Here is a 25,787-nt window from a genome sequence, read left to right as displayed (position 1 = left end):
CACTAGTAGCAACCACATTGTTCTTCTGGGCATAAGTACTGTAGGAAGTAGGGTAGGCAAATGAGACCACATATGACAAGCTGTCACAAGTGACCAGTGCTTATTGTCCAATGTCTTATTCATCTCACCTCACATACAAGGCAATACTAGTAGAAAAGGGCAAGTGCAAACTAAAATAGACAATTCAATTATTTTCACTGAGGTATTAAAAAAGATGTGATTGCAAGCTTCATGCCTTCTAGAGCACAGCTACTGAGGGAGAAAAATTAAACCTGGAGTTAGAATTGCAAGAGTAAAACAGGAGGGGAGTTTATTACACTTATTTTTTTTTCTGCATAGGGGTGGGTGAGGGCTTCTCTCTGTTAATTGGGTCAGATCCCTGGATCAGCAGAGCTTCACCAACTTCAGTGTATGGCCACACTTCTGCTGACTTCATCTGCAATTTCCTGTAGGGAATCTTCTTAAAGTTTTAAATATAGTGAAAATAAATAGCTAATAGGCTTCAATAGATCTATTATATGTCTCATTTTTGTAGTGATAGCAAATTCAGTTCACCTGCAATTTGACCAAAAGAAAAAAAATGTGAGGGTTGAAATTAAAGTTCTGATTACAACTTGGAAATTTTTCTTTGCAGGGAAGCATGAGCCTGTGCTTACTTTATATTTCCTGAAGACACACGTTCCTTAGAGCAAATGCTGCTGAATTTGTATTCTTGAAATGAGCCTTCATGGAGTTCAGTTGAAGCTATTGTCTCTGTGAAGTTCGGCTTGAAATGAGGAAGAGATTAAAYGAGCACTGATCACATCTGACATCTGAAAAAACAGAACCAGGCCTTGACTGCCACTCCTCTCAGTGCCCAAGGCTGGACGCAGGTGTGATCTATCCTGGAAGGGGAGATGGGAATGAGCAGCTGGGCAGCCCTGACACAGGGCTGAGAGCAGGAACCACTCAAGGTGGTGCAGTCAGTGCTGCCCCTGGAGCCCTTTTATCCCCTCCAACCTGATGCCCAGTTTTGACAGATGTTCAGACATCATTGAATTCAAGAGAGGGGCAGGGGAGGTAGGCTGGATGCAACTGGGTATTTTCTGTACCAGCCCATAGAATAAGCCCATCAGGACTAAGGTATTAAGAGGGTCACGAAAGTCAAGGTTAAAGGAATGCCAGTTAGTAGGAATACTTGTTAATGAATGCGGTATTTAATAGTTTCCTGTATCACTGCACTCTAAAAGAAGGCACAAAGCGTCATGCCACACCATTGTTATGCATTAAACAGAACAACGGTCCTTGCTCCACTTCAGCCTCCACAAGTCACAAGCACCTATATTATAACAAGATACCACCAAAACCAAGTAGGAACTGACTCCTGGACTGCTGAAGTAGGTCTTACTGGCTTCAGTATCATTAGTTGAGCACAGCTGGCTTTGGAGAGGAAGCTACAAGGTCATTGCCAAAAGCCCCAAGTCACAAGGAGTAAAAAAGGGAGAGGGGGAGGGCACTGGGTTAAATTTGTAGTATAAAGCATAAATCAGTTGGTGTTGAGATGCCTTCATCTGTATTTTATGCAGTTCACAAGGTTACTTGGGATTAGATTGAGTCTGGCTCCATGGACCAAACTTCCCGACTGCACATGTGGTCTGAAGCTGTGTGAAGGACCAGTGACTGATCCGGATCCCTATGTTTACCTTAAGGATTTGGAAAGCAGGTTTGGTACAAACCTGGAGCAGAGGTTTCAGTCTAGTCTCCCCTAAAATGAATCTACTTGATGCATGTTAATCCTGCTCTGTGGAGGGACATAGCATGCAGCAAATGGGACAATCTGGGGAGTCACTTCAAAAGCACAGTGTTGCTTCAAGCCAAAATGCTAATGCAGACACAACTGCAAAAAGATTGTTTGAAAACTTATAAATCATCACAGCCTCCCTGTTGATCTCACCTTTTCCCACATTAATATTTCTGAAGGACCAAAGAAAGCAAAAGGTTATAATGCTTCGTAACTTGTGACCACAGCAAATATAAAAAGCTACTTTTTGTACCACTGGAAATGCTCTTTGCTATGACATTATGATTAATTAACTCATTTTTCAAGTGCCTCATTTCATCTTAAAAATAGCTAAATCAGACTATATTTTAATCCATCACCTTTCCACAGTCACCCCTGGCACAACCCTACTCTTTTGACCTTATCTTTTCAACTTCCTGCTAAGATGTGTGTTTAATGAAAGAAAAACCTGCCTAATTTTCAAACTCAGATCCAATTCTTTCCCTATCACAGTCATCAGCTAATTTCCTTAAAACATCATCACATAATCAAAGGGGACTCTGGGGACCAGTGTCCTAACTCTGTCCTGTCTGACAGATGGAAGATTCCTTTCTTACAAGTCTAAAGCTCAAGGTTGACGGGAGTCCTTCAGGGAACAATACTCATTTTTTCCAAGCCCATACCAGCTCCAGGTCAACTATGGCACTAACTATAAAAAAACCAAAGACTTTTCCTGTTGCTCTGTCAATGCTTTTTAATGTTAACCTGAAGGGAGTACCCATTCCTCATACAATTGAACTAATCACCAACAAAAGTGCATACATGCATATTATTTCGCGAGCTGAACATCTGACCTCCTTTATTGTTGCCCAGTTTACTTTGGACAGAAATATCCAAGTTATTTGTGCTTGGCCAGCTCCCCCCTCCTAGTTCCCTCAATGCTCTAACTAGATGTTAAAGAACAAACTGGTAACCTTCACTGGTGCAGCTACTTACCTCTAAAACTCAATAATTAATCCCAAGTGGATGACAAATACTAAGCAATTTATTCTCTGCTTGGCTGCAGCTTGAAGGAGCATGGACTCTGAATTAGTGAGCTCTTTGGATTCAAATCTGGAAAGCATATGTTTCCCTTCCATCATTCAATCCATCAAAATGCAAAAAAGGCCTAGCAAAGGCACATGGCACATTTTGATATTATTCATTAACATTAATGTCCTTGTTATAAAGATATGTTTTATTTGCAGGTAACAACAGCCTCATGGGCATCTGGGAACACTTTGAATGATTGCCAAAAAAAAGAAATTTGGGTCATAACTAATGATCAACATCCCCTTTTAATCAAATGAAGCCATCATAATGTGTCAGTCCTCCGGGGGAACAAGGACCTTTCACCTTGCTGAGGCCTGCTGAGGCCAGCAGTAGCAATAAGCAATGCTGGCAAATGGTCTTTTACTTTAGAGAGGGAAAACTGGAATCTATCCTTCAACACACTCACTTRTGTCACTGAATGCATGAAAGAAATGGAGACTGATCAATGGAGTAGTGGTGCTGCCTTCAAATTAATTCATGCATTTGTGGAACTCCCATTTAGGACTTTCTTAGTGCCAGAGTAGTTCTCCTCTGGCATCACCACTGGTGGGGACGACCTTTGCTCCAGCATTGAATCACCTCCTCTCAGAGTAGATCTTCTGTAAATATATGAAGTCCTGGCTGCAGTTCCAGAGATCCATATAATTGAGACTCAAAGGGATACCCTGGGACACTGTGAAGGCAGCTCCCACCCTTCAATGTTAGTTGTTCCACAGAGTGAAAGGCTTTTCAGGTGAATGGATCAAAAGTTTCCATTTTTTTCTTTTTTTAACCAGAAAATAGGACATTTTTCCTCAATAGCCCTTGAATGGATTTAGAAACAAGACAAAAACTTTGCCTGAAAATGAGACCAAAATAAAGACAGAGGAGAGGTTCGTTTTTCAGATAAAAAACAGAGGCCACAGTTGAAAACTTTAATTTCAGAAAGAAGATCTTCATGTGACTCCTGAACACTGCTGCTCTCTGCCAGCCATACCACCTGATGAGCCTGTACCACCCCAAAAAGCTCCTGCCTCTGTCAGACTCCCACACAGCCTGCAGACGCCTTACAGGGAAGGTAGCCATGGCGCAGACAGCCCATGCCTTCGGAAAATGGAGTGTGAAGCACCCCAAGTACAAATCCCACACAACATCTGAATGGTGTTTTCAAATGGAAAACACCTCAGCTTTGTGAGAAAAAAGCCAAAGACTTTCTTTGCAAAAAATCAACGTATTTTCTTTAATAAATACTTCTTGCTCCAGGCATTCTGAGCAATGCGGCTCATTGCTGCAAAGGCTTTTATTTTACAAATCTGGACAAAGTGCCCTGGTTATAAAGGACCCCACACTGAGCATGCATATCACCGAGGTAAGAGGGACGAAAGCTTTGCTCAGGCTGCAGGAGTCCCAGCTGCCTGCTGCCACTCCACGCAGGGGGCACTGGGCAGTGGCCTGACCTCTGCAAGTGAAAGGAGGGTGAACCAGGACATCACATCCTTTGTATCTTTCTCCTTGAATGCCTGTTCAGAGGTTAGCCTCAATCTGGCCCTAATGGAGGAGCATACCATGCCTTGAATACATTTTAGCCATCCCTGCACATTATTGTAAAAAAAGGCATCAGTGATGTCTTTTGCGCTTCACAACGTAGGAAGAAATGATTGCGCTACAGGAGCCTGAAAGCCTGGTGGAGGAAGCAAGATTATTTTGTTTTTTCCTGAGGCATCAGAGAAGGAGGCCAATTAAATGCTGAGCTGCATATTTTGCTGTCAGATTTTAGTTAACTGTACTTTGGCTTTTTTCACAGAGCTCCTTCAGTGAACTATAATATTTAATCTTCAGTGTTGCTCAAACTGAAATGACTCCCTAGATTTGTGTGAGAGCGTAATGAATACCTCAAATTGCTCCCTGAATAGTCCTTTATCTATCAAAGAAAACAGCATTCTGGCGAGAGCTTTCCTATTAGCTTACCCTGAAAGGCAGGTACTGGCTTTCAACACCCATTTCTATGTAGCTGAGTGTCCCTATTCCTGCAGCATCTGTAGTGCTTCATATTCTATCATATATTCATGACCACTTCATTTCTGTGAGGTGAGGCTGGGCTATCACCACTATTAGACTAAAAGGAGATCCAAGCACACACATATTGTGCTGCTCAGTGAACACTTCAAGCCAACAGTTACTGTCAGAAGAAGCAGCCCAGTCTTCCCCTTCCCCAGACCACTCATTTCCACTCATCTCCCCAGGTTTGTAAAGGTGTGTGGTAAGCTCCACTGGTGACCCAGATGCAAAATAGCTATGAAGATATTCAGAGGGGGGTTAGAAAGGGATTTTGCACTGGTTCCCCCATCCCAGTTTGGTGTACAGCTGCGCAAATGCTTGCACCAACAAAAGGAGGTGCCTTAAGGTGGGACTCCATCTTTCAGTAGGCAAGGCATCTTAACCTCTTCCTTGAACAACAGCCTCAGGGACCTCCCCAGCCCCAGAAGAGGTCCGTGGCAGGAGCTGGTGTCTGAACGCAGGGCATTGGCACAGTCTCAAATGGACAGAGCACCTTATCTCATCACAAGACTTTCTAATGTCAGGTAACGAACTCACTGATAATGTTGTTATTCTAATTACTGTTAAATAAATCAGCTACCAACACATTATAAATGATGATTAACCTGCTTCAGACTGCAATGAGTCAACACAGAGGCCCTGATACATATCACCATTCCCCTTCTGCTCATTTACTGTATCTGCTGGCTTGTGTTTTCTTTCTGAATAAACTAAGGGTCGGGCAGCTCTTTTTAAGAACCCTTCCCAAGCTATTGAGTTTTCTAACTGAGTGTAACGTTAACCATCCTGTCAGCACTGTATAAGCTCACAGCAATTTTATATTATGGCTCCTAGCACAGCAAGAGAAGCACAGTATGGGAGTTTAATATTTAGAGGTAGGGATGAAGTGGCAAGTGCTGAATTTGATAGCTTTGGATTTGGCACCATTTCTGAATAGTGGTACTTTCTAACAGCCCCCTAAAACCCACTGATTTGGAGAGAAAGTACACAGGCCTGCCCTAACGCCCAAGGCACTAAAGCCAGTTGGCAGGTCTGTCTTCAAGACTATTAGCGTTCTTGAACACTAGAAAACTCCTGTCCCAAGATATTGCATTTACTTACGTCTCCTTTCCAAAGTGGAAATGCTTTTGAGCTTCATTCCATGCCTGGTTTTTGTTTCAGTTAGAAACTCTGGAAATAAAAAGAAACACTTAGAGTCTGCAGCACTCAGCAAAGACCAGGGGCCTGACTGAAAAAAGACAAGAACTGGTAGCAAATCTTGCACATTCATTAAATGTTCCCAATTACATTTCCAATTCTTTGCCTTCTGATCATAGTGACAGTCTACGCACTGAGCATTTTCAGTGCAAAAAGTCCCAAAGAAAAAAAGAACAGCTGTATTAAAAAGTTGCTCTGTGGAGAGAGAAAAAATTTCCCTGTCTGAGTGAGAAAATCAATAAACATTAAGCATTGCAGATAACTGCAAAATGATGTTGCTTTATTTAAAACCACTCCTATTTTTTCAGAAATTAGTTCTGCAAATGTTGCATGTGAAGGAATAAGCTTCCCCATGAGCATCACTGAAGATGATGGACGGGACTAGGAAAGAATGCACAATTGTGTTTTCTTCCTCCCAGAGAGAGGGCATTAATCACACGTTCCTCCATAATCCTCCTTCCAAGGCCTTCCAAGGCCCCTGAAGGAAAGGGAAGAACCTGTCATAGCTCTAGCATCGGACTCTTCTGGTCTTCAGTGCGGATGTTTCCACTGGGTCTGTGACAGAACTGAATGCAACCCCAACCATCTCAGAGCACAGTGTGGGAAACTGAGGACAGCATTTCTGAGCTGGGCCTACGTACAGGGCTTTTACCTGTCGCCTTCCCCATCCAGCACTGTTTCCTTTCCATTTGGTCATAGCCAGGCCCATATTTCAGAATAACACAGCTTTCTAAACCATCTCAAAACTGTTTTTGTCACCTCCCATTTAAGGCTGCTGTGGGTGCTCCTTCTCCACTCCAGCGCAAAGGCAGAGAGGTCAGAGGAAGCAGAAAGCTGGGACGTGGGCCAAACGCAAGCCCTGGGGCAAGGCAAAGCCCAGAGAGTCAGGGCATCTGTGAGACTTACCACTGTGGCCTGCCTTGTCACATGTTCCCCAAAGGGGCTTGACTTCTGAGATGATTGGCACCATAAGTAGGCTTACTATTCTCCCAGCATCCACAGTTGGTGAGTTAGGACAAAAGCTCAGATCCCAACTGAAGGTTGAAGTGACAGTGTAGCTAGAGTGGTTTTCAAGAGTGGAAGAAGGCAGCCAAGACAGTGCAAGGAAGGTTTTGATTTGAATATTTTGAAGGTCTCCATTAACGACTGTAGTTTCCCTGCTGGGGCAATTGAGTAGAGGAAATAATAATGGAGATTGAAAGGCATTCACCATTCGACCTCTTGTAACCCTGACATTCTTCAGTAGAATATGACTGGAATTGGGCACATCTGCTCTCAATAACAAATATAAAACATTACCTGCAGCTTTAAGGCCTGAAAAACATAAAGTTGGGCTAAAAGAAGGACATTAATATGTATATCTGTAGACTCAATATAACTTTAATAGTTCAATAATAACTCTGTGATTGTGGACACACCATTTCTTGAAATGTTTTTTTTCCTGGAAATGCCCAGGAAACACTGGGAGGCAAAAAGCCAATCTCCATTTACAACTGCCAAGCGGAAGTACAGCTAGCTTCAGACAATGTGCAAGTGCGTTAGCAGATATTGTGTGCATCCTACCATCTGATCTTGTAGCCACTGCCAAACACAGCTCAGACCAGCAGCTGAGCCCTCACACCTTCATCTCCCTTATCCTGGGGCCAGATAGGTTGACACTGTGCAGCAGAGTGCAGTGCTGAGATCCCTGAGCTGGTGCCAGCCAAGCTAGTCCAAGATCTTTGTGTGGGATGGCCATACCAGTGTAGTTTCTATCCAAGGGATTAGCCCTGCTACTTAGCCCAAGAGTGTTGCAGCACTCACATGTGTTTACAGCTCCCAAGTAGCTCTGCAAAGCTTTATGTGGTGCCATGCAACATATCATTTCACCCTGAAGCTAAGCATGGGTCTCTAACCCAGCTCTGCTGGTCCATGTAAGTTTGCCCTGAGAAGCAAGTGTTACTACCAGACAGGGCTGGAAATACTTCCAGAGCTGGACTGTGCAAGTCCTTCTGCAAGATCATAATGAGCTAGGCTGAACAAGAAGCTTCTCCTTGCCTTGGAGAGCACACATTCGATCCTGTCCCTTGCAACACTTTCACAGAGAAATACAGAACCAGTTTTCTCAGCTGCCTCCCAGGAATACCTGGAGGCCTTCCAAAAAAGCAAAACCAACTGTACAGGAGCTTCTACCCAGCTCCGATCTCTCCTTGCAATGCAACCAGCCCCACCACTCTGTTTGCCAACTGAAGAAGCCAGTCATGCTGGGGACACGACTGCAAAGAGCTGAAAGATGGAACATGTCCAGTCTCTGCAGACACAGATGCTTGAACAGGGACTGTGCCACAAATCAAACAATGTTGCTGATTCATCCCATTCCCAGTAGCACATGTGAGTCATCTGTCCATCCCAGCCTGCTCACTGCTGAAAAGCTTATTTTTAACGATTACTAGTTAAAAATAAATGTATACTTCATACAAATGAGTAAAGCACTCAGCTCCAAATTTGTATGAATGTGCCTTGAGAAAAATTATCTAGCTTGAATGCTAAAGGAAACCTGAGAACTAGTCCTTCTCTTACACTGGCATAAATCAGGAATAACCCCACTGCGATCGGTTACTGTTTCCATTAAAGAAGCATTTTTAGGGCTCTGACTGAGATCTTGCTCCATAAGCCTAGTAGAACAATCCTTTCAGAGTTTTTATAATTAGCCAGTGTTCACAAAAAGGGAACTCAGACACTGAGGTTTTAAATGTGGGGTTTGTGTCACCTTCAGCATTATAAAAGTCAGGAATCTAATTAAGCTTTTTATTCCATCTCCCTCTATAACAGTGTCATGTCCAACCTATCCTACTATGGGTCTCAAACAATGGGGGAAAAGTACCCCTTGCAGGTGCAGATATATAGACAGAAACTAAATAACTGACTTGGGCTACACACCCAAAGTGTGGCAAGAGGAACTATACTTTAAGTGATTGCAGCAGAGGGAAGACTTGAAGTCTGCTCCTCTCATCTCTAATCTGATGCTCTACATGGCTGAAGCAGCTGAGGATTTTAAAACCATTGTCTAGAAAAGGACTTTGATAGAGTGTATGGGTAAAAGTTTATGATCTGGGATATGCAGCAGGGCAAACCCACAAGCCTGCCTGGCCATCAACTCTGGAAACAGTACACATCAAGGGACACTACTCTGTGCTCCATTATGGATTACAAACAGCAGGAAAGCTGCACGATATCAGCCACTGGATTTATCCTGATTCAACAGAAAACACATTTGCACCACATGGAACCTGACAATTGCCCTCCCTGGGTTTTCTCATGGACACTGTGGTACTTTTACATCTGAACACACACAAGAGCAGTGTGGTGCAGGTACATGTGGTCTCCTACCCATAGAACTGACATCCCAAGAAGATGTTCAATGTTTGAAGCATGGAAGGGTGGGAGACAACCAAATGTGTCTGTTCAAAAATAAAATAAATAACTGGCACGTACATAAATTTGGATCACAGAAACAAGGCAGAAGCACCAATAATTTCCCCTGCACATTTGTAACAAGCAGATGGCATATGATGGTGGGACTTTGAAGCAACCTGCTCTTTCAAAATGTGAGACTGAAACAAACTTTTAAGAGCAGAGCACTTGCTTCCTGTTGTCTTTTGCGTGAGGCAAGCAGGCTGCAGTGAGATGGTCCCCCCTTCCTCACCAAGCATTAAAAAAGGCCCAGCTGTGTTGTTCTTTGCATTAAAGCATTAACGCGGGAAGCTCTTCAGGGCAGGCACTGTCTACTGTTCTCCCTGTGAGCCCTGTCTTCTCACTGAGTGCATGGCCCTACGGCACTACCACAGTCAACCTAATATAATAATGAACCAACATCAAACAAAACTCACTGCAGGGCGGAGTGGCTGATGTTTCCTGCGAACCCCATCTGTCTCTGCACCCCAGGAGCCTGCTTTCCACCCTGGAGGGCAGCCCATCCTATTCTGCACTCACATCTCCCACTGCACAGGTGGCCCCTCCAGCTGCCTCCTCCCATCCCAATGCAGCAGCAGCTGCTCTACACAATACACAGAAAGATAACACTGCTGGGGATCAGCACATACAGATGCTGGCACGCGGATTACCAGCAGATCAGTGTCAAAGGAAGCAAGCTCTGTACATGGGAGCTACATGAGAAGGCAGGCGAAGACACATGATATGGGGAAGGAGAGCCTCAGGTGCCCTCTGTTACAGACTATCCTCTGGACATGGGGCCACAGCTTCCGAGCATCATGTGTGTGCCCTATGGTGCGTGGTTACTACACTCTCTGCTTCTCTGGCAGAGTATCTCCATGCCAGCCAATGTCATCCTGCACTTCTCACTTCTGACTCCCCACATACAGATATCCACAGGGGTGAGGCCTTCTGTTGCTGCAATACCTTGAATGAATTTCACCCATAATTAATATTTCTAGGAAAACATTTTATCAATACCAAACAAACCAATCTCTAACAYCCAAGATAGTCAATAAAGGCATATGTCCTTGATTTACAGTAGACCAGAGCATTAATTTTCTTTTGTTAATTGTTTAATACACCATTTTGTCCTTAACTTCCTACAAAGAGTATTAGCCAGTAACTRCAACTTAAAAGGGGCAACTTTGGAGAGAGAAAAAATGTTCTTTAGGAAGCATTTCCTGTGTCCTTCTGAGTGCCTTATCTGACCAGCATCTTTCACTTTTATTTACATTTTATCTTCTTTAAGAACACTTGTGGTATGGACTGAGTCATCAATAAAGGCACAACATGAAAGGAGGGATGAAAAATAAGCTGTCTAAAGACCACTACTCTGCAGGAAACTTATTAGCATTTATTGTGTGGTATCAGGTTACCAGAGTTGAATGGAAAGAACAAAGTTTATTTAAGTGGCACAAAACACAACTCTCTGGAAGTCACATTCAGTTTTTTGAAAATACATGATGGAAATGGACATTAGAGAAATCTCTTAGACTTTGCAGAAGCCAATAACAGGTACAAGTTGGGGGGCATGGGTAAAACTCATGAGAATGATAGTATTTTTAAGAAACAGCTCTTGGATAAGGGAAATGCCATGGAATTAGGGAAGAAGGTGTAATTTACAATGGGAGAAATCCCAGGGCTATCACATTCATAGTCTACATGCACAAAGCCTATGTCTTGCAGTTCCCCCCCCCCCCAAAAAAAAAAAAAGCAAAAGAGACATACTTAAGAAACAGCTCAGTAGATTTCCAAAGCTGATTCCTGCATCTGGAAGACTTCTGAGCTTTTTCAATGGCCAAGTCACAAACCTCACTCCCACATTAATAGAAGCTGATTGCTACTGATGTAGACTGTAGGAAAACCTTCGAAGTCTCTCTGTAGGAGTAAAGCAGGATATATATTTACAGATGACATGCATCTGCTGCCATAAGCAAGGCACACAATTAGAACTGAGGCTAGATTTACAGATTTGAGCTCTCCTTGGCTTGGATAATGATAAAGCGTGCATAGCTGACATTTAACTCCAAGAAAGTGAAAATATATGTAGAGAGAGAACTTTACCTTGCTGTAGGAGATGATCTTACTCCTCCCCTGACTTTGTTCTCTCGAAGTAGAAGGTCATGATCCGAACTTCCATTATGGCTGTGCAAAAATGCATCAAAGGTTCRATGGATAAAAGAATGTTATTTTCCAAAACCGCTGGGACACTTCCTGTCAGTTCGCATAATTGAGTATTACAGTATTTAAATTACAAATTGAAGATTATTTTTACAGGTGTCATTTTAAATATAATATGAAATTTCTTGACATTACCTCAGCCGTGCTACACAACCCAGCTGCACTCGGACTTGCATGTGTGATGCACATGGCTGAAATTTTGTCATATTACATCATGGGCTACAAAAACACACAGTATAAATAGACGATGTAATATCTGAGAGAGCAAAAACATATAGTGCTGGCCTTGCTTTATGGAACCCCAGATCTAATATGGACATGGAAATGTAAACTGTTATTAGAGTTCAGATCAAAAATCTTAAAAAAAGGTCATGCAGAAGAGCAGGCTGAGGTCAGATAGACGGTGCTAGATTGCCCTCCAGTGGACTCCAGCTGATTCTGCCTCCACATCTTCAAACCTGTCTGAGGAAGGAAAACCAAGCCACATGACTTCATGAAGCTAAACAAATGAGACAGCCCATGAGAAAGACTTAAGTTATTCACACTGGCAACTCTGCAGACCAGCAAGAAAATGTTAAATTAATTAAGAAACAGATCTTTAAAAATCCTCTTGGCTTTTTATCCACAAATTGGCATTAGCGGCTGCAAAGAATTTGCCTTCAACTGTTCTAAATTAATGTGGCTTTCTAAAACACTATTATCTCCATTCTGTAATTTGTTATTTCATTCTTATGGTTTCCAGAAAATGCCATATCTGGAAAGGAAAATTCCACCTTTTCTTCTACTCCATTGTGACTTGCAATTTGCCATTCATTCTGGATGAAATACTCCATCCCCATTGAAGAATTCTAAGATGAAATTAAAAAAAAAAAAAAGAAAAATTGTCAACAGCTTCCTAATGTTGTTAACACAAAGAATGTTAACAGTACTTATTAGATAAATTAAAACTCCCCTGTCCTTTCACTACTCTCTTCCAGCAAAAGTGATATACAGTTTTACTGGCATGAAGATTTAAGTCCAATCCAACCTTTCTACCCAGCTCCAGTTACAACACGCAGTGCCCACAAACTACATGAGGCAGCTGGACAGTCACTCAGAAACATCGCCAAACTCAGGAGCAAAGAGATGGCATTTCACCCATAAGCCTGTCCAACTGTAGGCAATTTTTATTTTCTGTATGCCTCACAGAAAAGAGCATAATTTTAGTGATTCAAGGAGCAGATTTGTGGTGGAATAGACACTACCATGCTCTAAACAAAGTTTGGAGTGTTAGGGTTTCTGTTCATAAGTTTTTATTAAAAAGAAGGTCCATAACAAAATGATCATCCCTGTCTTTTAAGAAACCGAGTTACACTTTTTAGTGATTCAGTGCAAATATTCTCATTCCCCTCACTTCATGTGTCTTTTTTCAGTTCTTTCTTTCTACAAAGAGACTGAGAAAAAGAGAGAAGAAAAATGAAACAAAAGTTCCAATTTCTCTTTGTTTCTGTTGAAAAACATAAGTATCTAAATAGAATGGAAAAATGTCTTGAAATGTTCCCATTCTATAATGAAAGACATTTTCAACAAAGACAGCATAGTCTAGTGTTAGGCAAATTAAGAGTTATCTCCCTGAACAGGGTCTACTCTTTAAATGGAGACAGAAATAAAAACTACACACAAATGAGAGAGTGAAACAGTTCCTTATTGTGAACAGAAGGTAACTCGAGGTAACCCTGGACTTAACCTGGAAATTGAGCATACTGCAATGTGCCTGATACTAGGAAAATCCAGCCATCCAGATGTGTGGGTCATAACCAAGGCCACAGCCTAAAATAGATTAAAACAGGAGGGGGAGCTCTCACCCAGTCTGTCAAGGATGGAAGGTGCTCCCAGGTACTTTACTCCAGACTAAAAAATTTAGCCATGAACCCCTTTTAAATTATTTTAAGGTCAAGTTTGTTTTCTAGGCTAGACAATTCATTAAGGGTAAGTAAGCATTCAAGTGAGCATTTAGGCTTTGTGGATTTTACCCCAAACTAAGCAAAATTTGTTGTTTTGTTTCAAGGATCCATAAAATTAAATCACTGGAGCTGATTTTTGCCTTCTGTGATGTTTGGTTTGTTCACATCTGAAATTCTAAGTAAAAAATATCAAGGAATGGGAGCTCATATGGACGAAACCCAAAGCAAATGTTTGCAGGAACCTCTGAGAAATGGAAGTGCTGTGTTCACACAGTTCTAATTATAACATTGCATTTGTACGATTTGTATGAGCTAGGACTCGTAGAAGGGAAACATAAAGGAAAACTGACTTAAAGGGAATGCAAAAAAACCTATGGAATTTGGTTTGGAATCTTCTAACATGTAGGAAATCTACTGCAGAGAAGTGGGGACTACTTAGAAAACAGCTGGAAAGACCACAAGTGAAATTCATCCTGGTTATAATCTAAACACAGAAAAGGGCAACAAAGGCCAGTTCGGTTAAGCAAGGATATAAAGTCTTATACATTGTGTGCAACAATCCCAATAAAGGGTCTTTAGAACATAAATAGCACGAGGAACTATATAAAAAGTAGACAGAAGCTAGTTAAAATGAATAACTAGGGGGTGAAGGGATTCTAATGAAAGGTAAACTGTAAAGAACAGTTCAGTTAACCACAAGGTTTCTTGCACATATCCACGGCAAAGACAAAGGAATGCAGAAAACTCCACCATTTAAACTGATAGTGAAAGAGATGGTGCATTAAACCTACTCTTCATGTTGAAAAGTATTGCTTCTGATTTAAAGCAGAATCAGACTTACAAAATACAGCTTTCAGTGATTTCCATCATAAATCCATTTGTTCTCCACTCACAATATGAGGGAGATATGAGGGATTCCTCTCCTCTTACTGCAACCCTGCAAAAGTAGGGCATGTTGTCCAATTACTCATCCAGACACCAATTACAGTCAGTGGAGGTAGGTATCCAAGCTAGGTAAGGTGAAGCACTGCTCTCAAGGTGCCTATTTCCCAGCATGAGCTATAGAGAAAGTCAGGTGCCTAAAGTTAGGTGTGAGGACATAACTCTGTGTCTTCATAGACATAATTTTAATCCAGTTACAAATATTCAAGGAAATGACCTAATGACTTGAATTCAATGAACCCTACCGGTTTACAGAAGCCAGGGGTATCACAGCCTCATAACAGTAAATTGCAATACCAAAAGTAATAGGAAATTTGTCCCCAGATGAAAAAAATAGTTTCCGTCCATAAATGGCATACTGCCATGGCAAACTGATGAATTTCATCCATGAGTCATTTCTCATGGAATAGTAAAGTTACAAGGGGTAAATGGCTTGTTAGGCTGCAGACATGCTCAAACAGAGTATCTGGAAGGAGGCTACTAGTTAGTGTCTTTGTAGTTGCAGTGGTTAGTTCTAGAGCTCTCCCTTATGATTATTTTCAATTGTTCAGCTTTATGCCTTTCCGCAACACCAACTGAATATATTTCAAAGAGTAATAATGTCCCTGCATGGCGAAGATCAACCTCCAATTCTTCCTTCTTATATTTCAGCAGTGCACATACGAGTTATGTGAGGGGTAATCTACAAGATTTGCAAGGAGGACCTTGCAATGATCTGCTCAGCGACCACCAGCAGGGAGTAAAGCACGTGACAACACAGACTAGGACTTAGTCTGATTTCTGCTGAAAACTAGGGTTTTGTGAAAATTTTCTATTTCATTTTAGTGTCATAATTAAATGTCTTTTGAACACAAAACTGGAAAGTGTCTTGGTTTTTGCTTGAAAACAGAGTCCATTCTGGAGGAAAGGACTTCAGTTTTATTCTGAGCAGAAAGCTTTTATTTTGAAGTAGCAATGCCTGAGATTTTGAACTGTGAAATTCAGGCTTTCAGTGATATTGAAGAGTTTTTTGCACATAATCAGGGAAGCCCACTGATCAGTGCATGGCAGAGCTGTGTACACAGGATGGTTGGTGCCATCTTCCTATATTCTGTAGAAAGCTTATTACTGAGAGTGCTCAAAATGTTCTTCTATGCAACTAGGGGAGTGGTGGGGAGGAATTTTGTGAGGTCTCATTTGTAAGAACTCTTGAATCTCAAACTACTGTAGTAAATGCTTTCACCAAGGGTAATGAGACCTGGATTTGACCCAGTAACCTAGAAGCAAAAAGCTCCAAATAGAAATTAATAATTTGTTCTACATTTTCTTCACAGGCTACCATGATCCAGCTGAGGAGCTCCCTGAAGGCACAGCAGTTTTCCTGGATGGTGCTCTTTAAAAGACAGCCATTTTAAAACATTGATGTGACTGTAATAGATTAAAATAAAATGCTGTTATTTTACATGTTAGGTGTCCATATCAAATAATAATAAATGCTGCTTATTAAGTACTCCCTGTCAAGGTCCTTAAGGCTCTTAAAAACACATGGGAACCAAAAACATAACGAAACTGTCTTCACAAGAGCTCAGACTCATGAGGCACCAAAAGAATATGATTTACTTTCACTGAAACAAGAGTTTTGAGGGTTCTTACTGTGTTATAAACCAATAAACATTACCAATGAAGTTATGCTACTGACTTCCTTAGGTTCCAGACAAGATCCAAAGAGAGCACAGTGACATACAACATGGGCTAATCCACAAGTCCTCAAAGCCTATGGGAATCCTCCCACTACCTTCCAGGTTCCTGTCTCAGAGAGCAAAGAAGGGAAATATCCTAAATACAGAGGAAATGCCTGCCCTAGAAGAATGCAAAAATTGTAGTTAAAAAAGCAGAGAAAAAGAAATGCCAAATTCAGGGAACACCAAGTCAATACACCACTGACAGTCCTCTCAAAAACTGGATATCACTTGAGTGACTAAATCAAGTGGGACTGTCCACACTGGTGGTGCTATCACTCTTCTAGCTATATATTCAAATACAAAGTTTACATTAGAAAATCTGGTAGAAGATCTTTCAGGTGCAGAGTGACCTTTTTTAATATTCTACAGAAGACTTTTTTGTATTTGTTTTAAAAAGTCATTAATCAGAGCAATGGGAAAAAAAACAGAAATGGAATATCACTTAATGAGCTTGCAATTAGCAGACTAACAAGTCTGTTATTTTTGTACTTTTTCCCATTATATGACCTAACGGAATACTAGCAAGTATTAAACACACCACAGCTCCAGCAAGAGTATTGTGATCTTTCATGACACACACAACCGTGTTGGAAGTCTCTGTGAATTTAGCTGTTGTAGAGCTAAAATGCACTTGATGTCTTGTCCATCTCAATTTATCATGAATGGTATGTCAAGAGCTCAGTATTGACGAAGATAGCATATGAAAAGGCATGTGCTTGGATATGTTCCAGTGTTTAAGCATAATAGGAATCTTAAGGAATTTAGTCATATCTTGATATTTGAAGAACAATGCAAAATAGTATCAGATTTTGGGGCCCTAAGAAATGCTTACCACAGAGCCAAACCAGAAAAATGTACAGGTGTCTTTTCCTGATCATTTCCAAAACCACCCTGTCCCTCTACATTTTTAGATTTTGCTCATTTGAGAAAAGAGGGGGAGGGCGAACACTTTTTGATTAGCAAAACTAAGAAGTTGTGCAACAATGCAAAGGAAGGGTCAGAGCTCAAATTCAGACTGCTGGATTGCTTGTCTCCCTCAATCCAATTCACTAAATCAGCAGCACTGAATTGCTATGATGACAGAAAGAATTTGGAAGAGGAGGAAGGTTGTGCTAGTATTGAAGACAAAGAATAAATCTATAAAATGATTGTCTTAATCTCCTTCCAAAGTCAAAGGAGTATGTCCATTAAAAAATGAATAATTTCTACCTTCACTCAAAAAGGATGAATATGCACTTTAAGTGTCAAGGATGAATACACACTGTTAGGTTTTATTGATTTTAACACAAAATCTGTTAGATAGGAAAATTTTCCCAGCCATAAAAATGCTTCTCATATAAAACATCTATTAAAACCAATACATATTCTCCTTGAATGTCTGTGATCCAAATAATGGCATTATGAGAGCCTGCCACAAAACCAACTCAACATTGACTCTTGACTAGATTGCATTTACACACTTAGCTTGCATTGAAAATTAAGATCTTAAATCCCTTTGAGACCCTGGACTCATAAAAAAGTCAAATCTGAAAAATACATTCTTACTGAGAAATCAGATCTAATCATGAGATTAATGCCCACTCCTATTAAGAAGAAAAAATACTATCTTACTGAGAAATTAACAGAGCAACCTAATGGCAAATAAACGGAAAATGTGCAATTTTTAAACTATTTCCATTTTTAAGAGTCTCAACAGTCATTAGAACTCAGTAGTAATCCTATCTTATCTGACTTCTTGAAAATATTAGATATAATTTTCAAAAACTTTTTAGATCTGTAGTCAGACTATGCACTTTGAGCACTTAATATCAACACAGTGGGATGCAAAAATTAGGCTCCTGGCCCAGAAAAAGTTAAGGTAGGAACTGAGGTTTAGTGGAGAAAATGAGGTTTCTCTGAAGCTTCAGAGGGTAGTGACTCATCCATCCAGTTTGGGAACTTATCTGCATCCATGGATCTTAGGTAACACTACAGTGTGGTTTGATGCCTCTGGTGCTGCATGGAAAAACACCATGATGCTATGCCAGAGATGGGCATGGCTGAATGATCCCTTAATCAAGGCTGCATAATAGTTACCTCGTTCCAGTTACCTCATATTTTCCTGTGGGGTGTTGTAGACACCCAACTCTTGGAAACCAGCTCCAGCACAGAGCAAGTCATCTTGGCTGGGATTCGCCCTGTTTATTTTGAACCCTTTAAAGTTAGGTGCCTAGTCTAAACCAGTCAGCAAACCCTCTTTCAAAGTCCATGCAAAGGGACAAATCTGTCCAGGGAGGAATTTATTCCATTTATCCTAGACATTCTTCTTAAAAACTTACATTGCAAGAAATTATGTGCATACTGCTTTGCAGGATCGGAGGCCTAGCTAGTAGCACTGTTTCAGCTCCTGCTGATCTCGGTATACGGCCTACTGAAAATATATTCAGCTACCAAATGTGCAGAGGACATGCTTTTAAACCATGAGTACAAGATTTTGCTCACTGTCAGCATCTTTTCAGTGTTGTCCCACATATAAGTACACCTTTCTCATAAATTAACAGCAGAATAAACACTTTTTTTTTTTAGCTGAGGGTATTCTCATAGTTCAAGAGTTAAAGCTATTTTTCCGTGATCCATAAATATCAAGTTTCCATAGTCAATGAAAAATCATTCCGTGACAAGAAAAAAAGGTTCCTATTTTTTAAACAATTGGCCATCTTTCCTTTTTCCACAGCAGAGAAGAGAGAATCAAGAAATTTAGAGATGCTCTTATCCCCAAGGTTACTAGAAAGCAAACGAACACACATAAAAACACAGTCTAAAAAGAAAACTGAACTGAAACTGAGACACAAGGGAGAATCCAAGCAGCATTTACAAACCTTGACAACCCTATGTTGTCTTACGGTATGATCTTTTCTTATATATGCAGCTGATATGCAATTCAATGTGTCATTTTTTTGGATGTGATAGCAAGAAATTCCAAGATTCGTTCAGCCAGAGGTAACTGTTAGTATAGTATCATGTGTGGGTATAAAAACTGAAACACGTATTTTGTGAAGCACTCCACAGAAGATTTGAAAAATCCACCTTCCATTAGAGCCAAATTCCAACCTCAGATACACACTCAGGGCTCTCGTTAAAGGCACCAGGAGCCAGAAGTACTTTGTCGAGGGCAGACTTCAACCAATTTTGGTATTTATACTTACAGAGTAACTCTGCTGAAACCTTGATTAGCCAAATGGAACAGAGACATGAAAGTAGTTTAGATTAACAGGGTTTGGATAAGTAGGAGAGGTTTTAGTGTTTTGTTATGCACTTTAATAGATATGACCTTAGGCCACAAATCAGCAAGGCTCCTGGGCACATGCATAACATTAACCATATGAGTAGCTGACTGAAGTCAGCGGAACTATTTGCACTCTTAAACATAGGCGTATGTGTAAGTACAAGGTAAAACTGGACCCCAGTTTTGAATAAAAGGAGGAGGGTGGTAAATAAAGATTCCATATTGCTCAGGTTTATCTTTAACCCTAAATACAAGCTTAAAGCAAGCACCCTAAGAGAGTGTGTATATTTGAGAACAGATGACCCATTCATGCCAGCCAAGCCAATGGAGTTAAACCAGCTGGCTTTGGGTGCAAGGTGAGAAAAATCCTAGACAGGAACAATTAACTCTTTGCCAACAGAGCTTAGAAGAAAAATCCCAACAAGTCTGGAAGTGTGTGCTCGAATGCCCAGAGAGATATGAGAAGTGCTTACTGGCAGTTTTGCTGCCCCTGCTCATCAAATTCATTCTCCTTCTCCTTAACCTCCAGTCCAGAGTTGCGAATGCATACTGATTTTTATCCCAGTTTCCAAGGAAAATGAGGCTATCAGAGTATCTGTCTGTATTCCAACCCTCTGCCAATAACTTTTTCACCAAGATGTAGAGACAGCAACAGTCACTAAAATCCTAAAAGTTTTCATGAAATATGCATTCAGACAGAGGAGGAAGAGTCCCTACAGACACCTTAAATGAAGCAAAGGCTGAAACCCACACCAGCATATTTTGAGGGAAACCCTTTACAAATGCCCGAGCCTTAAGGAAAGCTTCTGTCCAAATTCACTGTGAGATACAAGGCTACAGAAAACTTAGCTTTATCCAGTATTCACTGAATGTTTGGAGAYTGGGTGTTTTGGTTTCTCCTCTCTTAAAGGTCCGCACGCAAAAAAAGATTGTGCTGTTCATTCGTTTGCAAAGAGAAAAATAAATGAATCCAACAGCAAATGTTGGCAATCAGCCAATCTGTGGAAAAACAGTCTTGTGGTTATTATGTAATTTGGGATGCAGAGAACCAAGGCTTGCAGTCCTGTTCTGTCTGGACAAATCCCTTTGCCTTACTCAGCCTCACCTCCTCTAAGAGCCGCTTGCCTACTTCCCAGATGTAATATGTGGATATTCAGACTAGGTACTGATTGACTCTCAAATGCTGCAGTGATGGAGTTCAAAAGTACTAAGGATAGCTTTGCCATTTATTTTAAGTTTATACAGTCTCTTTTCTCAAAAATCCCAGACTTGTCTGTCCAATAATAACTACCATATTATAAAATGCTAGGAACAGTAGTATCGACAAGCAAAGGCACATGCCAGCCCTAAGAGGGATTTGAAATCTGGAACAGGGAGAATGCAAAGCTGCAACAAATTGAGCCTTCCCCCAGCACTATCTAGCAGTTTTTCACCACAAAGGTTAATAATAATAATTGTTTCCTATATGATCACCTGGATTATTCCCATTTACTCTCTAACACTTTTTGTAGATAAGTGCATAAGCTCTGTGTGTTGCTTCACAGAAAGCTGCAGGTGAGTTAGTTCCCCCACACACCATGCTGAGGGATACAGCCACATTCCCCTCCCCGTAACGAGCACCTGGAAGATCACTCATGAACCAGGAGAATCTGTCACACTGGCATAAGGCTTGCAGTATTGCAAGATGGATAATCCTGATCCAGAACTTTTCAACTTTAGCCAATTAGTAAGAGGGAAAGAGTTGAAAGCAAAAAAGAGCTCCTTGTGGACTTTCCATTTGCTAACAAAGGAGATATGTGCACAACTAGCACATCTGAAGATTTGGAGAGATTTTTTTTTTTCTGTTGTATTACTCCAATCATACTGATGCTTTATTAGTAACAGTTTAAATAAAACTTCTGAAAAATATGAATCCAGTATCAATCTATTTTGGAAGAATAAACATCTGTGCCTGATGGGACACGTGCATCAAACTTAGTTCAGCTGCATGACACAAACTACATGTTCAATCTGCATTTTCAATCTCAATTCCCACTGTGAGCCTATTGCTGAAAAGGAACTGGGGAGAAAGTCTATTCCTTTATTAAAGGAAAGAAATTCTGTATGTTTTAACAAATATGACAATAGAAACAAAGGGGAAGTGCTTTTGTTAAATGCCTATGAGTTGCGACCCTATATAAGGATCTTTTCTTGAATCAAAAGCATGTCAAGGGAATTGGGAGCATTGCAGTGAAAGCAAGTCAGTTTTGGGATCTAGCAAATTGGCGTTGATAACAACAAAATCATAACAAAGAGGCAGTGCATTCCTTGTGTGTGTGCAGGCTGCATCCCTCACTGACTTCAGCAGAAATTCAGTATGAAAATACATAGGAAAACTGCTTGCCTGAGCTAAAATGAAAATACTAAAATGTCCAGTGAAAATAAAAACAATGGAGGCTGCAATGAAGGGAGAACCAGAAAAAAAAGTGCTAGTGTGGTGGTAATAGTGATGAAAAGGTGAAGCAGATGCTAATAAGTACAAGCTTGCAAGAGCCACGGTCATAAAAGCACCCTGAAAAACTTGACACCCTGAAAAAGTGATACTTGAACAGAACAGTGTTTTATCCCTGTACTGTTTTCATTTTGTGCTGTCCTTCTGTCACTGAACTAAACACTGTCCGTGTAAATCTGTCACAGGTCTGCAGCTCTGTGCTGCTTTCTGGGGATACCAGAAAATGAACTGATCTCATCTGTACGTTTGTTACCTGTCCTCCCTGGTCACTGCTCCCCCGGGATGGTTTGCCCCACTGATACGGCCTCAAGTTTGGGGGGGAGAGATGATAAACAGAGGCAGGAGTTAGTTCCCTGGAAGGGCAGAAGATGCTCTGCCTGATGGTCCTCCTGAGGTGCTGCAAAATCAGCCTTCTGGGAGAAAGGGAATAGGAGGAAGGCATAAAAACAATACTAATGCTACAGCCATCTGTGTGGAAGGCTGGAAAAGCAGCTCACTGCTATTGTCAAAGACGTTTTTGTGATTATCTATGCACAAAGGGTTGGGTTTTTTTTCCCTTTAATTGTTGCCTGTTTCCCTTTTTTGTCTCATTTTCCTCATCTTACATATCAGATGGTACTTTGTGATGGCAAGCGTTGCCTGCAAAAGGCACTCACAGAAGCTACATTTTTTTTCCTGGGTTTCTCGATGGGGATTTTGAGCAGTCGTATTTGTAAATTTTAAGGGCAATCTGTTTATTTGCATTTGGCCCTCTTTTGCTGTTGATTTCACCTCACAGAAGACTCACATAGAAATGCAGGGTATTAACCACACAGAGAGCTAAGGAAATAGATCCCGAATAGACTTTGCTACAGCCCCATGGAAAATTAAAGAATTACTGGTCCATATAATTCTGTGACACAATCCAGAAGGGAAAACCTGTTAGCTCAAATGTTTGCTTCTTAGGTAGGGAAATATACAGCAGATGATTAAAAAAAATGAAATATGAGATTTAACTAGGATTTGAGAAACTGTGGGGCTGATAGAATAGGATAATACAGAAAATGTCTATTGTGGCAAAGGACAATGCATTTTTATGATTCTTGCAGAACAGGCAAGCTCTTAGACTTTCAGGCTACATCTATAACACGTTAAACATACTCAGTAGCATTTTCTAGCTTAGGGACCAGCTGGCATGGAACATCCCACATCCACCTTCTCAAACTCTCCTGCCCTCCAAATCAAGAGGGCTACAACCAGACTGTCTGCTCGGAATAATCTTGTCCTAATTCCTGAAATGCCTGGGAATTGCTTGGGATAGTGTTGGCTGGCATGGCCTGAGAGCATGTCACAGACTACTCTGAGTAACACTATAAACAATAAAGTTCCAGTGTGCAGGAAAAGTTCCTGACACTGTTTTACTAGCACAGACATACCCAAGGAAAATCCAAATACAGGATCTTATGCAAATCCACTGGATACTGCAATTTCTGAGAAATGAAATGTCAGAGGGCTCATAAGTCTTATACTGGAATGTGCATTTTCCCTGGACCTTTTATGATCTTCAGAAGGACAGCTAGTGGCAGTTGAATGAGAAATCCTCTGTAAGCAGTTCTGAGGTCTTTAGGATAAAAGCAGGTCTATATTCTGTTTAGCACTATAGATGATTGTAGTATTGCACACTGTTTACCTATGATAACGTAATATGTATAGCTAAACCATAATTCTTAGTCTGGTCATCTATTGCCAACATGAGCTCATATCAGAACTCTACAGACCTCTCTCAAGGAGATGTTATTTTCATTTTATGGGAGAAGAAGTTAAAGTGCCAAACATATTAAGCTTTGCGTCTGGGAATTCAGGGGCCTTGTCTCCACATCACAAGTGAGCTGGACACTCCTGAACCCAAGTTCCAAGGGAACCTCTGAAATAACTCTATTACTCTCAAAAGTGTAATCCATGCCACCTGCCTGGAGTATGCCAAACCTGGAAGCAGAAATGCCAACTTTCAAGTCAGGGCCTTAACCATAGGACGAGCTTCCTACTTTTTTTCCTTTCTCAAAGAGATTTTAGAAGGAAAAGGTGTCACAAACTGTTTGCAAAGAAATATTAAAACATGGTCGTTTCTGGTGATCTGTATAGCTGGAACCACCGACCACAATTGGCTTAAGTGATTTCCAGCTTCCATGAAAGAAATATCACTGTAGAATTAGGGACCTTCGCATCGAGAGTGTGAAAGTCAGGCTCCTCTATGCAGGATCTTTTCCAAACAAAGCCCTATCCAGCCACCTCTCATCCATCTCACCCAAGAACACACAAGTACTATTTGTTATTCTCCTTTTCAGCCTTCACAGTTTTGTTTTTTCTGGCTTGTATCCACAAAGGGAAAATATAACAAAGGAAAAGTCAAGAATGGATTATAACTCTGAAAGAGATTTAACGACAAACACATTGGCATTTGCTCTTTTATTTTTACACTTGATTTTACCGGTTTCATTACAGCATTCTGCTAGGTGACATGTTAGATTTTGTTTAGTACAAATATCCAAAACCTGTGATGTGTTCCTACAGTGCTGCTTCACTCTAACATTTCTCAGTGAATTTCTCTTTCCCCTGGCCCCTTGTCTTTCCTAGCTGAACTTAAAAAGAAATTTCCAAGATTTAAAAAAGAAATTTTGCTAATTATTAAAAGCTCTTTTTTAAAGAAACCTTATTTTCTTGTTTCCCACACCAAATGCACTAGGAGGTGTACATATACTAGTGAATCATGTTAGCTTCCAGGGAAACAAGACATGGCTGAGTTTCCAGGAAAGGTTAGTACATCCTGCCTGGGAGGTTGTTTTTGTTATGGACACTAGGATTATGGACAATTCCTCTGCTTCATCCTGCATAACTTGAGACATTAAAATGAGATACCTAAATTGGAGCCTAGTTTTCATCTATAAGCAGCAGATACAGACAGACACGTTCCTTGCCTGTATAGGAAACTGAGGAGTATGAAACCCTAGGCAAGTTGGTCTGGTGCCTGAAGTTGGGTGGAATGAATCCAAGCTGAAGGTATTCACTTTGCAGACTGCATTTTTTTTAATGTTAATAAAGCACCTAAGGCACAGGATATATATATTTTTCCTGACAATGGGAATAAAAGAATGGAAAGCTAATGTGATCTTTTGAGATATAAACAGGGAGACATGGAAGAAAAGCTCATATGGTCCTGATGAGACCTTCTCAAGAACTTTGATAAAGATGGTAGGAAATATATTTTTAAAAAATAAGGTCTGGAAAAAACTACAGAACTGTCTGGGAAGTCCATCTCTATGAAAAGATATGGAAGGTCGGCCTATAAAATGAGCTATGTTACTCATAATCTTTCAGTCATATCTTTCAGCAGATGATTTCTAGCACTGTCACAACACAAGTGCAGTTTCTGTTCTTGTAAACCACACAGCTGGTTGTAACTAGATACATGTAGACCATAAAGGAGGTGTAAATATATAATAGGGTGCCTTTGCCTGTACTTAACAATGAAAACCATGGCCTCACCATCACACAAACTCTGTATAACTAGACTGGACATCTGCCTAAAACAGATTCTCCAGTTCAACTGCATTCAGTGATGGAATCACTCTGTGGGAGTCTTATGGCCTAATTTATTCAGGTCAGACAAATAATTACTACTGGCTGTAAAATGTATGAACCTATGAAA

General features: G+C 40.7%; 1 long non-coding RNA gene across 1 annotated transcript; it reads right to left on the bottom strand.

Moving 5' to 3' along the window:
• Positions 1-830: 830 nt before the first annotated feature.
• On the bottom strand, positions 831-11,704 carry LOC112973450. Its single transcript, XR_003255984.1, has 4 exons — positions 11,624-11,704; positions 11,288-11,437; positions 5,990-6,058; positions 831-884 (listed from the first exon to the last, which is right to left on the bottom strand). It is a non-coding gene; the product is annotated as an uncharacterized LOC112973450 (long non-coding RNA).
• Between the last annotated feature and the right edge of the window lie 14,083 nt (positions 11,705-25,787).

Source organism: Apteryx rowi, unplaced genomic scaffold (genome assembly GCF_003343035.1).
Source record: "Apteryx rowi isolate R43461 unplaced genomic scaffold, aptRow1 scaffold_547, whole genome shotgun sequence".
NCBI classification, from domain to species: Eukaryota; Metazoa; Chordata; class Aves; order Apterygiformes; family Apterygidae; genus Apteryx; species Apteryx rowi.
The sequence above is the reverse complement of the archived record's forward strand: the minus strand, read 5'-3'. Positions and strand labels throughout refer to the sequence as shown.